At 37.5% G+C, this 14,613-nt stretch overlaps 1 non-coding gene across 1 annotated transcript; it reads right to left on the bottom strand.

Moving 5' to 3' along the window:
* Positions 1–11,442: 11,442 nt before the first annotated feature.
* Positions 11,443–11,550, bottom strand: LOC130942579 (small nucleolar RNA R71). The gene has a single exon (XR_009071146.1). It is a non-coding gene; the product is annotated as a small nucleolar RNA R71 (small nucleolar RNA).
* Positions 11,551–14,613: the final 3,063 nt, after the last annotated feature.

The raw sequence follows: 14,613 nt of genomic DNA, 5'->3' as shown, positions 1-14,613 counted from the left end.
CGCCATGTGAAGCATTCATGCGGAACATGCATGCATTGAGTGAAAAGGAATAGCGCTTTCTACCTGCGTCGATGTCCTTGAATGCTTCATGGTGACATGGTAATCCAGGTAGCATTTCTTGGGGTTAATTACAGTTATACCCATACTATGCTAACTGCGCCAGTTTTGCTACAGTCAAATGCATGCCACTTTTCACAGGGTTATAGCTGGAAATTTCCAAACATTAATCTCAATCGAAGAGTGCTTAGATGTAATGATTACATAGCCTTCTAAATAAAAAGTTTGTACTACCTAACACGACATAGGCATCTGTCATAGCTAAGCCTATATCATGTGAATATGTATATCAGTCTTGCCCACATATGAGAGACAAGTTCATTTTATCTATTGGTGGATTACCATAACCCTGAATCGTTCTGCAGCGGAAAACTCCTCTCTTAGAACAGGAACGACTTGGTCGCCACCTCCCAAAGTAGATAATATAAACACGAACAAAATAGAAGCCTCTGATTCCTTTCTCCAAGATTCTCAACATGTTCCTTCGACAGAGTAAGTTATCGGTACACACCAGATGTGTTAATATTCGTTTAGTAAAATCCTTATCGTCGTTGATATGTGGTGGTGTTGACCTGGTTGCTATATTGGCGATGTAGGTTGGCCCCCGCGACAACATAGTACAAGAGCGTGACCTATTCACAAACGATGTCGATCCTGGCATGAACCTTGAGCTAACCATAGATGTGGTGAGCAGAATAATGCAGTTCACATACATGTTTAATGGTTAGCTATGGAAGATTTGGACATTAAGAATATTCAACATGAATTTTGTGCTGTAGCATGTCTTGTTAATGCCGTTGTTAGTATTGAAATTTTGTTGCATCTGATAAACTGTATGTGTTTCGTGTAACAGCCCCATCCAGAACAGCTGAAACAGCGAAATGCAACTGGTAAACATGATGCAGCTGAGAAGGACGTCGTGGCGTGCATTTTCCTTCATGAGAAGGTATATTGTGAATGATTCCCATGTAAACTGTGTGTGGTATCTAACATGGTAGACATCATTCGAGTGTCTGATAGTCCGATATGCAGTTATTGCACCCATCTTCAACATATTTACTAGCGATATGTTTTTCTAGTCTGCGTTTTCATTGTTTTATGATATTCTTTCATGTATAGCTTAATGGGGCCCAAGTTAGATCTCACTGTTGGATGTAAAAGATACGAGAAAATTATTTAAATTAAACTTAACATATTCAAACTTTTTTTAATCGGTAAACAGATTTGAAGAAAATTATATTGGTATTTATAGATTATGATTCATGAGATACATGGCATATGTTAACATTTTGCACACAGGAATCATACTTAATATTTCAAAATATTTCAGTCTAGAAAAAAAATTTAAATATCTATAGATGTCATTAAGAAAGTTTTATAGACGAATTTAATTTTTGGCAAATTTATGTAAACGAGCAACTAAAATGTGTTTCTAGGGTTGGAAATTTTGATTTAGAAGCAATTACTTATGTATGTTTTACGTGATTGAGAAGATATTAAAAAAATAGTAACTATGCTGAATATCATTTTTTCATTGTTTTGTTCATATGTATACTGTAAATACATTTTCAGATTACCGAACAAATGGTAAAATTAAATGCATTCAGATTTTTAATGTAATTTATTTTTTCTCAATAAATGAAATAAGGCTTGAGGGCTATTCTATAACTGTTGCATCATTTTTTTTGGCCGACATAATCATTAGGCTAATTAGGCCTGAGTACAAATGGAAAATTAAAATGGGCCTAATTGTTTCCTACATGGCACAGTAAAATAAACTCAAGAGGAAACATAAGAAACGAACCTATATGCGGGCCTTACCACCCAAAAACACTGCTTATTACGTTCTGCAAATAAAAACTACACACACATCTCAACCAGGGAAAAAAAGCATAGACTCACTATTAAAGCAGATATTTGCTCAAGCATAAGTCCAAACACATTTTTGGTTGAGTCAAAGGCATAAAAAACGGTAAGAGTTAGAAACTCCTCTTCCTGGGTTTTCATTTACGAATCCAACTTGCTTCATCTATGCCTCACCTGCTTATCTAGGGAGAGATTCACTCCCAGACCCAGGAAACCCTAGACTATCACCCCTACTCTCTTCCGCAAGCTGTGTCACCTTTGAGGCAAGATACAAGACCCATTTGTTAGTTGGCAATGTTAAAGCATGATTCCGTTGTCATGAGTCTATCACTCTTACTTGTTTATTATAATGAAATTTTTTTAATTCTTGTCGTGTGCTTTGTCAACGTAGGGTTCCAATGAGAAGCTTGCCGACATTGAGTCTAGATTGGCCATCATTGAGAAGAGGACAGCCACTTTCAACGGGTATTTGCTTCAGATTCTGGACCTAGCTCAGAGGCAACATGACCGAAGCGGTAGCATCGGTATCGTTCCAAAGCCGTCTATGGCACAAGCGCAGGGGATAGTGCCAAGAGGAAGTCGTCCTCAGAGGTCATGCCGCAATCGGTTAACGTCACAACTGTTTCCGGTCACGCTAACGCCCATAACATCAGCCAACAAAGAGGTCTGTTCACCCATTTTAGGCCACCGTCGGAGAAGAGCAAAGGCATACAGCAAGGCCTAAATTCTGAGGGTGCCCTATTTGACCTTTTCGTTCCTGACTCACCGTGTGACGATGACGACCTCCTCTTCGACGAAACGGGATCAACACCAAGATATATCACAGGGGCGACTCTCCTCAGTCAACAGATGAATACCCAACCACACTGGGTTGTTGGGGTGTCAAAGGTACCTGGGCAGGAGCCCAGCGGGAGATCTCAAATTCCTACCTCACCTTATGACAAGGTACGTTGTAGTTTTTGTTTCTAATAACATCATGGTCATCCTACAACACGGGATATGATACGAAGGTGATTTCATGTGTTCGCATGAGTCTAAACATGTTTGAATATAACAGGACATTGTGAGCCTCCCATCATGGTCCGGCTTTGACAGCACCAATGAACTTTGTGGCCTATTCACGTCGACTCCAGATATGCCCAAACCACCTAAGCTGCCGAAACTAGAGCGCATTTAGATTACATGTTTAGGCCGGCCAGCATGCTCAATGACTCGCGACGTGCAGGTGTTAATGTAGAATTCCGTTACCCAAAGTCATCAGAAGAGGAATGTCTTTAGGCAGGCCGCGCGAGGTCGTGGGCGTGGCTGTCACAACAATAACGCTGTTGATTCCGCCGAACCCAAAATCCCAAAGGTAGGTGACTTGCTTTCTGGAACAAATACACTGTTATCGAATTATGTTACCTATGCTGAATGCCATCTATAACCTATGTAACTCTAACCCTCTGAGTCTTGCAGACATACGAAATGGTGTTCAGGCCATTTCACAGTATGGGACTCTCGTTGCAGGAGTGCAAGTTAGCAGCATACATTTTCGGCAAAGAACTTCCACTTGAGTAAGTCACCTCACACAAGTATTATATTCTGTACTAATGTGCCAGTTCGTCAAATTTAATTTTGACTAAGTAGTTCGACTGATATTTCAGGGAGATCTTGTTTAAGTATTCATTCTTCGACTTGCCTTGGGCACTATTCATGTCACTGTCTCCCCCAGGGACCCCTTGCCTTGATGTAAGTCACCCAAACTTCTTTCTTAATGCAAGCTTTGTAGCTCCAACCACCGTGTTTATAGCGAATCAACATTTGGCGTGGTTGCAGATAATTAACGTAGCATGTCTGATGGCGTCAGTTCGGGCACGAAAGAGCAAGACTCCGCGTTCCTGGTATATGCCAACTAACTTTGCAATAAATGTTCTACTAGACACCCCGGTAAGTGAGCTAGCCCAACATTACCAGCCGAAGTGGATGCATGAGACAAACCAATTGGAACACGTATGAGATATATCCCTCCAATCCTGTTAGGGATTTCATTCCATTAACGCCAGTTTGTGTAGTTACTTATCCCACAAATGAAATATTGTTAATCAGAAAAAAATTTTCACCCTGTGTAATGTAGGTCTATGTGCCTATTTGCGAGGCCGTTGATACGTGCTATATGTTGTTGGATGTCAAGGGTGCAACATTGTACGTCCTAAACGTAAGCAGAAGTCTTGAGAGTATTGTACGTCAAGAGGCTAACATGCGGCGCATAGTAAGTAATTCCTTCACGATTACCTACATACTCTGTTACATTATGTTGTTGGTGAATGCTTTTGCCTGCCTACCGCTAATGTAACTATTTTTTCCCCTGCTAGTGCCGTGTCCTTGGTAAAATCTACTCCACGGATAAGAATATTGCTAACTTTAGACACACAAATCCGGACCCTTTTAATTGGGGTTCCTTCCACTATCCTGAAGCCATTCCAAACGTGGTGGATAGGTAACTCAACTTACTTTAAACTGCTAGCATAATGAGTACAATTATCAATAGCATGACCATGTATGCGATGAAAGAATTTTTCTGGTCCCAATTTGTTAAGTATTTTGTTGTTTTCTCTTTAGTAAATTTTTTATTCTGCAATGATTTTTTTTATTGCGTAAATAGTCTTTAGTAGTTATTGAGGTTAGACCGAAAAAGAAACATAAATATAAAAAATCAGTGTCATCAGAGTTCGAAGAGCCAATGGTCATCTGTCTCGTAACCTTAGGTACACATAAAGGTTGTTCTCCTACTTATTTTGTTGTTCTCCTATTTTCTATATTGGTTCTGTCATTTGACCAATATTTTCCTGTTTTAAACTATATCGTTTCATTAACTAATGTCTTTTTTAAATGATATATAAACTATATGAAAATTATCAAGTATTTTCATGTACGATTGCGTAACTTGATGTTTGTATGTAATATCAAGTTTTCAGCAATATTTTTGTCTTTTAGTCAGTTTTGGGATTACCATATTAACCCTTGAAGTAGATATGAAATTATGCAATTCGCCAACTAAAAATAGTTCACATTCGAATCACAGGATAGTTCGATACAAATGTTTGTGACTTAATTAGTGATCTACTTTTGACTCATTCTAATTATATAAGAATAGGTGATAGAACAGCTCAACATTCTTATCTGTAGTATAGAGTACTTGAAAATTTTTTTATTTTTACGTACATTTAAAAATAATTATTTTACATGTTAATTAATATTATTATAAAGCAGTAATTAAGTATGTTAAGTAACTAATACCGATAATAGTAAACAATTTATTTGTAGAAAGGAAATTAAGTATAACTAGAGAACATATTTATATAATACACCGAAAAATTCCATTCAATCTTCATTTAGAAAATATTTTAACTTAATTATTCACCAATTTATTTATTTGTGTTAATTTTATTTTACTGCAAATATATTTTTGAATAATTATTGTAGATACAGGATAAAAATAATACAATTATAAGAAAACGTTGTTAAATTTAAATATGACTATACATATAAGTAGTCGCAAAATTATTTTCTCTTAGTACTTTATTTTTTTATATGTCTTGTTATTTACTATTATTTTATTATTTTAAATTATAATTTATAATTAAGTGTTGTCTTTATTTAAAGTAATACATTCAAACTATATTCTCTTATTACATTCCTTTAGTTACTTTGTTTTTTTAAGACTTTTAAATTTGCTATACATATATTCTCTTAAATTTTTTCAGAATTTCTGAAATTTGATATATACATTCTCTTATTAGAACTATATTTCTTATTCCTATTTTTGATTTAATTCATGTGTACAAAATTCTTATAAATGAAAAAAAAATTTTCCAATTTTAGTTATTTTATTTGCAATTATGTTATTGTATACGGTAACAAGTTGATTTTACTAATTATACATAAAATTTTATTATAAATTACTATTAAAAATGATAACACTATTATCAAATTACTAAGTAAAAACACCATTTTTTCTTAATCATACTTTCTTATTTTTCCTTCCTACAAATCTATCCCCGGTAAATTATTCAACAATATTTATATAATAAAATAATAGTAATAGAAATTAATTAAATAAGTAACTAATAAAGTTAAAAAATTTATAAAATATGAATTTATATTTTTTTTGTACATAGGATGAATTTCTACCTTAATTATACTTAATTTTGTCTTTATTAAAATTTTATTTAACTTTACCAGTGTGACTTTCTCAACATATTCAATTACTTCCGTCTAATAATATTAATATGTAAAATAATTGTTTCGAAATTAACGTCGAAATCAAAATATTTTTCAATACTTTTTATTAAAATAAAAATGTTGAGCTGTTACATCACTTATCTGTGTGGTTAATATTTTTTTACCAAAACTTTTTGTTTCATGGCATCACACAAAATTTGGAGCCAATTTTATTTGACAGATAAGTTTGTATATTTGGTGGGTCTGTTATTTTCTCCCTCCCTACCAACGTTTTTTTGATAATCTTCGTCATGCTAACGTGTTAACACAATGTTACACGATTGACTGCTGCAGCAAGGAGTTATCTACGTGGCTATTGTACTGGTTGCAACAGGAAGGAGAATTTTCTACTCGAATTTTTGCTCCCATGGTGAGTTTCCTAGCATGCCCTTGATTAAACCGTAACTTCTAGTAACTGCAACTAATAATTGTTTCTCGATCTAATTCCTTTGTGATTATATTACTTCTAATGTCCATAACACTGGGCAAATATCGTTATGTAGATCCACTCGAAAGCTGTCAGGATGAGAACTGCCACTAGCATTGCTAGCTGTGATGCAAATGAATATGCATGCTTCATAGATGTTAAAGCGGAGCTGCTTTGGCGTGATCTCCTGGATCGCACCGACTGAAGCTATTCCATTTGATCACTCTCTATTTTGATAAGCATATGACTTGTATTTTTTGCCTTTTGGATGTATTTTGAATATAGATGTCGAAAACATTCCATTCTACCACTCAGGAATATGCTAATGTTGTCTATGACATTACGCTTCAGTACTTAGGGCCCATTTGGAAAATTTTAGAAGTAACTTTTTTTAAATTTTGACTTATAAAAAGTAGTAGTATTAGTGTCTGGTACAATTTTCAAAACTAAATTGCAACTTTCTAAGAAGCTATTTAGAAGTTTATAGAGAAGTTAAAAAAATGACTTCTCTCATAATACTTCTACTTTTCATCACATTTCTATAAAATAAGCACTTTTAGAGTTAAAAATCCAAACACAAAATAACTTATTTATAAGTTACTTTTAACAGAATCATTTATTGTTTAAGTTATTTTATCAAAAGAAGCTTAATTAAGTTGGTTACCCAAACTGGGCCTTAGTCCTTATCATGTCAGTAACTAGGTTGCCTCTATTTTGGATTTAGGATTACTGCAGGCAATATATGTAAGCGCATAGTAACGTTCGGCACGAAGCCGCAGACTTCGCATGTATGGATGCAAATTGTATATGAACATGGCATGATTTACCATACTACTCTATAGCTAGTCTAGTTTTTTCCAAACAGGTGAAATTTTTTAGTCAAACGTTGCTAAGTGTACAGCGTGCGAAATGGTCCACACCATTCTTCATAGAGGAATTATAGAACAACTATAAGACCAACCTAGCTACAGTTGACATTTCTGAGTACCAAATATTAATGAAACGAGATGCTCTTTAAAATTATCATGGTTTGATACTTGGAAAACAAACACACAAAAAAAGGAAACAGAGGACACAACAAAGATCCCCATGAAAATCGAAACCACTACCCATTTTTTTCAAGTAGACCAAACTTCTGCGATGACATGGTTTGTTGCAAACAAAACAAATCTTATCGACGGCCATGAATCTATCTATAAGTGCCACAACTGACATTGTGTTGGTCAGAGGAACTTTGTAGCTGGGTGATGAACGGATAATTTGTACGCTTTTTGGCATTGTTTTTAGTATGTTTTTAGTAGTTTTAGTTGAGTTCTTAGTATATTTTTATTAGTTTTTAGTTAAAATTCACTTTTCTGGACTTTACTATGAGTTTGTGTGTTTTTCTGTGATTTCAGGTATTTTCTGGCTGAAATTGAGGGACCTGAGCAAAAATCTGATTTAGAGACTGAAAAGGACTGCAGATGCTGTTGGATTCTGACCTCTCTGCACTCGAAGTGGATTTTCTGGAGCTACAGAAGCCCAATTGGCGCGCTCTCAACGGCGTTGGAAAGTAGACATCCTGGGCTTTCCAGCAATATATGATAGTCCATACTTTGCCCAAGATTTGATGGCTCAAACCGGCGTTCAAAGTCACCTACAGAATTTCCAGCGTTAAACGCCGGAACTGGCACCTAAATGGGAGTTAAACGCCGAAACTGGCATAAAAGCTGGCGTTTAACTCCAAGAGGAGTCTCTACACGAAAATGCTTCATTGCTCAGCCCAAGCACACACCAAGTGGGCCCGGAAGTGGATTTTTATGTCATTTACTCATCTCTGTACACCCTAGGCTACTAGTTCTCTATATATAGGACCTTTTATCATTGTATTTTTCATCTTTGGACATCTAGTTCTTAGATCATTGGGAGGCTGGCCATTCGGCCATGCCTAGACCTTGTTCTTATGTATTTTCAACGGTGGAGTTTCTACACACCATAGATTAAGGTGTGGAGCTCTGCTGTACCTCGAGTATTAATGCAATTACTATTGTTCTTCTATTCAATTTCGCTTGTTCTTTGTCCAAGATATCACTTGTTCTTCAACTTGATGAATGTGATGATCCGTGACACTCATCATCATTCTCACCTATGAACAAGGTGACTGACAACCATTCTTGTTCTACAAGCATTCGAGGCCCTAGTGTTTATCTCTTGGATTTCTGATTGCATGATGCATGGTTGATCGCCTGACAACCGAGTGCTCGCCTGACAAACGAGCCAGCCATTCCGTGAGATCAGAGTCTTCGTGGTATAGGCAAGAACTGATGGCGGCATTCAAGAGAATCCGGAAGGTCTAACCTTGTCTGTGGTATTCTGAGTAGGATTCAATGATTGAATGACTGTGACGTGCTTCAAACTTGTAACCTGCTGGGCGTTAGTGACAGACGCAAAAGAGGGATTCTATTCCAGTAGGAGCGGGAACCAAACCGGTGATTGGCCGTACTATGACAGAGTGCGTGAGCATTAGCTTTCACTGCGAGGATGGGAGGTAGCCACTGACAACGGTGAAACCCTACATGAGCTTGCCATGGAAAGGAGTAAGAAGGATTGGATGAAGACAGTAGGAAAGCAGAGAGACGGAAGGGAAGGCATCTTCATATGCTTGTCTGAAGCTCTTACACCAATGATATACATAAGTATCTCTATCTTTATCTTTATGCTTTATTCGTTTATCACTATACCCATTTGAGTCTGCCTGACTGAGATTTACAAGGTGACCATAGCTTGCTTCATACCACCAATCTCCGTGGGATCGACCCTTACTCACGTAAGGTATTACTTGGACGACCCAGTGCACTTGCTGGTTAGTTGTGCGAAGTTGTAGTGATCACAATTTCGTGCACCAAGTTTTTGGCGCCGTTGCCGGGGATTGTTTGTGTATGGACAACTGACGGTTCATCTTGTTGCTTAGATTAGGTATTTTTTTTTTCAAGAGTTCTTAAGAATGAATTCTAGTGTTTCAAGGTGATGTTCTTATCATCACCAAAGCTGATCGATCCTCATCAATTTAGCTCTTGAATGCAATGACCTGCTGAAGCTTGGCTAGCTATGTCTAATTCCTTTAGACTAAAGCTTTAGACTAACATTGCATGATTCCTGGAACTCTCATTAAGAATTTTGATATCTTTTTCCACTTAATTTTCGAAAATCACAAAAAAATTCACAAAATCATAAAAACCAAAAATATTTGATATTTCTTGCTTGAGTGTTTATGTGTCTCATGTAGTGTCAGTAGTATACAAACTGCTAAGTTTGGTGTCTTGCATGCATTGTTATTTGATTCTTGTTGCATTTTGATTATTAAAAATCCAAAAATATTTTTAATTTGTGTCTTTTCAAGTCAATAATACAGAGAATTGAAGATTCAGAACATACTGCAGAGGAATTATACAGAAAAAGCTGGGCATTCAAAAATGCCCAGTGAAGAAGGCAGACTGGCGTTTAAACGCCAGCCAAGGTACCTGGTTGGGCGTTTAACGCCCAAAAAGGGTGCATTTTGGGCGTTAAACGCCAGAATGGATACCATTCTGGGCGTTTAACGCCAGGATGGTGCTAGGGGGAAGATTTTGTTTTCAAAATCAATTTTTTCAAGTTTTCAAAGTTTTTCAAAATCAAATCTTTTTCAAATCATATCTTTTCAATTAAATGTTTTCAAAATCAATTTCTTTCCTTCTTCAAAGATACTTACTAACAATTAATGATTTGATTGAACATTTTTTGCCTTTTCTGTTGAGGAAGGTTTTATGCTTGAATCATATCTTTTCTTGTTAGGAAAGTCATTAATTGTTAAAATCAAATCTTTTCAAAATTGTTTTCAAATCATATCTTTTAAAATTGTTTTCAAATCATATCTTCTTAATCACATCTTTTTAAAACCAATCAAATTTTTTAATCACATCTTTTTCAAAATAAGTTTTCAATCAAATCTTTTTAACTTCTAATTTTAAAATCTTTTTCAAAAATCATTTGATTTCTTTTCCACTATTATTTTCGAAAATCAATTAAGTGTTTTTCAAAATGTTTTCAAAATCTTTTACTTAATTTTCGAAAATTCTCTTCCCTCCTTCTCACATCCTTCTATTTATGGAGTACCACTCCTTCTCAATGCACAATTCGAACCTTATCTAATTAAAGTTCGAATTCTTCTTCTCCTTCTTCTTTCTATTTCTCTTTTCCTCTGACACCTCAAGGAATCTCTATACTGTGACATAGAGGATTCCACATTTTCTTGTTCTCTTCTCTTTCATATGAGCAGGAGCAGAGACAAAGGCATTCTTGTTGAAGCTGACCCTGAACCCGAAAGGACCTTGAAGAGAAAGCTAAGAGAAGCCAAAGCACAACTCTCTTTAGAGGACCTGACCGAATTCTTCAAAGAAGAAGAAGACATGGCAGCCGAAAACAACAATAATGCAAACAATGCAAGGAAGGTGCTGGGTGACTTTACTGCACCTACTCCCGACTTCTATGGGAGAAGCATCTCTATCCCTGCCATTGGAGCAAACAACTTTGAGCTTAAACCTCAATTAGTTTCTCTAATGCAACAGAATTGCAAGTTCCATGGACTTCCAATGGAAGATCCTCATCAGTTTTTAGCTGAGTTCTTGCAAATCTGTGACACAGTCAAGACTAATGGGGTTGACCCTGAGGTCTACAGACTGATGCTGTTCCCTTTTGCTGTAAGAGACAGAGCTAGAATATGGTTGGACTCTCAACCTAAAGAAAGCCTGGACTCTTGGGAAAAGCTAGTCAATGCCTTCTTGGCAAAGTTCTTTCCACCTCAAAAATTGAGTAAGCTTAGAGTGGAAGTCCAAACCTTCAGACAGAAGGATGGAGAATCCCTCTATGGAGCTTGGGAAAGATACAAACAATTAATCAGAAAATGTCCTTCTGACATGCTTTCTGAATGGAGCATCATAGGTATTTTCTATGATGGTCTCTCTGAACTGTCCAAGATGTCTTTGGATAGCTCTGCTGGAGGATCTCTTCATCTGAAGAAGACGCCTACAGAGGCTCAAGAGCTAATTGAGATGGTTGCAAATAACCAATTCATGTACACTTCTGAAAGGAATCCTGTGAACAATGGGACTAGTCAGAAGAAAGGAGTTCTTGAGATTGACACTCTGAACGCCATTTTGGCTCAGAATAAAATATTGACTCAACAAGTCAATTTGATTTCTCAAAGTCTGTCTGGAATGCAAAATGCACCAAGCAGTACTAAGGAGGCTTCATCTGAGGAAGAAGCTTATGATCCTGAGAACCCTTCAATAGAAGAGGTGAATTACCTAGGAGAACCCTATGGTAACACCTATAATTCTTCATGGAGAAATCACCCAAATCTCTCATGGAAGAATCAAGAGAGACCTCAACAAGGTTTCAATAATAATGGTGGAAGAAACAGGTTTAACAATGGCAAACCTTTTCCATCATCTTCTCAGCAACAGACAGAGAATCCTAAGCAGAACCCCTCTGACTTAGCAACCATGGTCTCTGATCTAATTAAAACCACTCAGAGTTTCATGAATGAAACAAGGTCCTCCATTAGAAATTTGGAAGGACAAGTGGGACAGCTGAGCAAGAAAGTTACTGAACTCCCTCCAAGTACTCTCCCAAGCAACACAGAAGAAAATCTAAAAGGAGAGTGCAAAGCCATCAATATGGCCGAATTGGGAGAGGATAGAGAGGAAGTGAACGCCACTGAGGAAGACCTCAATGGGTGTGCACTAGCCTCCAATGAGTTCCCCAATGAGGAACCATGGGAATCTGGGACTCAAAATGAGACCATAGAGATTCCATTGGACTTACTTCTGCCTTTCATGAGCTCTGATGAGTATTCTTCCTCTGAAGAGGATGAGTATGTCACTGAAGAGCAAGTTGCTAAATACCTTGGAGCAATCATGAAGCTAAATGACAAGTTATTTGGAAATGAGACTTGGGAGGATGAACCTCCTTTGCTCACCAAAGAACTGGATGACTTGTCTAGGCAGAAACTACCTCAAAAGAGACAAGATCCTGGGAAGTTTTCCATACCTTGTACCATAGGCACCATGACCTTCAAGAAGGCTCTGTGTGACTTAGGGTCAAGTGTAAACCTCATGCCTCTCTCTGTAATGGAGAAGTTAGGGATCTTTGAGGTACAAGCTGCAAGAATCTCATTAGAGATGGCAGACAACTCAAGAAAACAAGCTCATGGACTTGTAGAGAATGTTTTGGTAAAGGTTGAAGACCATTACATCCCTACTGATTTCATAGTCCTAGAGACTGGGAAGTGCATGGATGAATCCATCATCCTTGGCAGACCCTTCCTAGCCACAGCAAAGGCTGTGACTAATGTTGATGGAGGTGAACTGATCATTCAAGTGAATGAAGAATCCCATGTGTTTAAGGCTCAAGGATATCCCTCTGTCACCATGGAGAAGAAGCATGAAGAGCTTCTCTCAAATCAGAGACAAACAGAGCTCCCACAGTCAAACTCTAAGTTTGATGTTGGGAGGCCACAACCAAACTCTAAGTTTGGTGTTGAACCCCCACATTCAAACTCTAAGTTTGGTGTTGGGAGGTTCCAACATTGCTCTGATCATTTGTGAGGCTCTATGAGAGCCATCTGTCAAGCTACTGACATTAAAGAAGCGCTTGTTGGGAGGTAACCCAATATTTTATAATTAACTATTTCCTTTTATTATTTTATCTTTTTTGTAGGTTGATGATCATGAGAAGTCACAAAATCAATGAAAAAAGCAAAAACAGAATGAAAAACAGGAAGGAAAACAGCACACCCTGGAGGAAGAACTCACTGGCGTTTAAACGCCAGTGAGGCTAGCAGATGGGCGTTTAATGCCCAGTCTGGCACCATTCTGGGCGTTTAACGCCAGAAAGGGGCACCAGACTGGCGTTAAACGCCAGAAAAGGGCAAGAACCTGGCGTTAAACGCCAGGAATGGGCACCAGCCCGGCGTTTAACGCCAGAAATGGCTCAAAACGTGATTTTGAATGCCATTTGGTGCAGGGATGACTTTTCCTTGACACCACAGGATCTGTGGACCCCACAGGATCCCCACCAACCCCACCACTCTCTCTTCTTCTTCACCCATTCACCAATCACCTCAATACCTCTTCTCCACTCACATCCATCCTTCATAAAACCCCACCTACCTCACCATTCAAATTCAAACCACTTTACCTCCCTAACCCACCCATACATGGCCGAACACAAAGCCATTCCCTTCTTCCTCATTTCTTCTTCTTCTACTCTCTTCTTTCTTCTTTTGCTCGAGGACGAGCAAACCTTTTAAGTTTGGTGTGGTAAAAGCATTGCTTTTTGTTTTTCCATAACCATTTATGGCATCCAAAGCCGGTTCAACTGAGAAGGCATGACCTCAAGCCCATCACTAAGAAAAGGATGGAGCAAACAAGAGACCCCTCTCATCAAGAGATCCCTGAGATACCTCAAGGGATGCACTTTCCTCCACAAGACTATTGGGAGCAAATTAACACCTCCCTAGGAGAGTTGAGTTCCAATGTGGGACAACTAAGGGTGGAGCATCAAGAACACTCCATCATCATTAGAGAAGATCAAAGAATCATGAGAGAGGAGCAACAAAGACAAGGAAGAGACATTGAGGAGCTCAAGAACTCCATAAGACCTTCAAGAGGAAGAACAAGCCGCCATCACTAAGGTGGACCCGTTCTTTAATCTCCTTGTTCTTTATTTTTCTGTTTTTCGAAAATTTTGCTTTATGTTTATCCATGTTTGTGTCTTATGATCATTAGTGTCTTAGTGTCTATGCCTTAAAGTTATGAATGTCCTATGAATCCATCACCTTTCTTAAATGAAAAATGTTTTTATTACAAAAGAACAAGAAGTACAGGATTTCGAATTCATCTTTAAAACTAGCTTAATTAGTTTGATGTGGTGACAATACTTTTTGTTTTCTGAATGTATGCTTGAACAGTGCATATGTCTTT

Source organism: Arachis stenosperma, chromosome 7 (genome assembly GCF_014773155.1).
Source record: "Arachis stenosperma cultivar V10309 chromosome 7, arast.V10309.gnm1.PFL2, whole genome shotgun sequence".
NCBI lineage: Eukaryota > Viridiplantae > Streptophyta > Magnoliopsida > Fabales > Fabaceae > Arachis > Arachis stenosperma.
The sequence above is the reverse complement of the archived record's forward strand: the minus strand, read 5'-3'. Positions and strand labels throughout refer to the sequence as shown.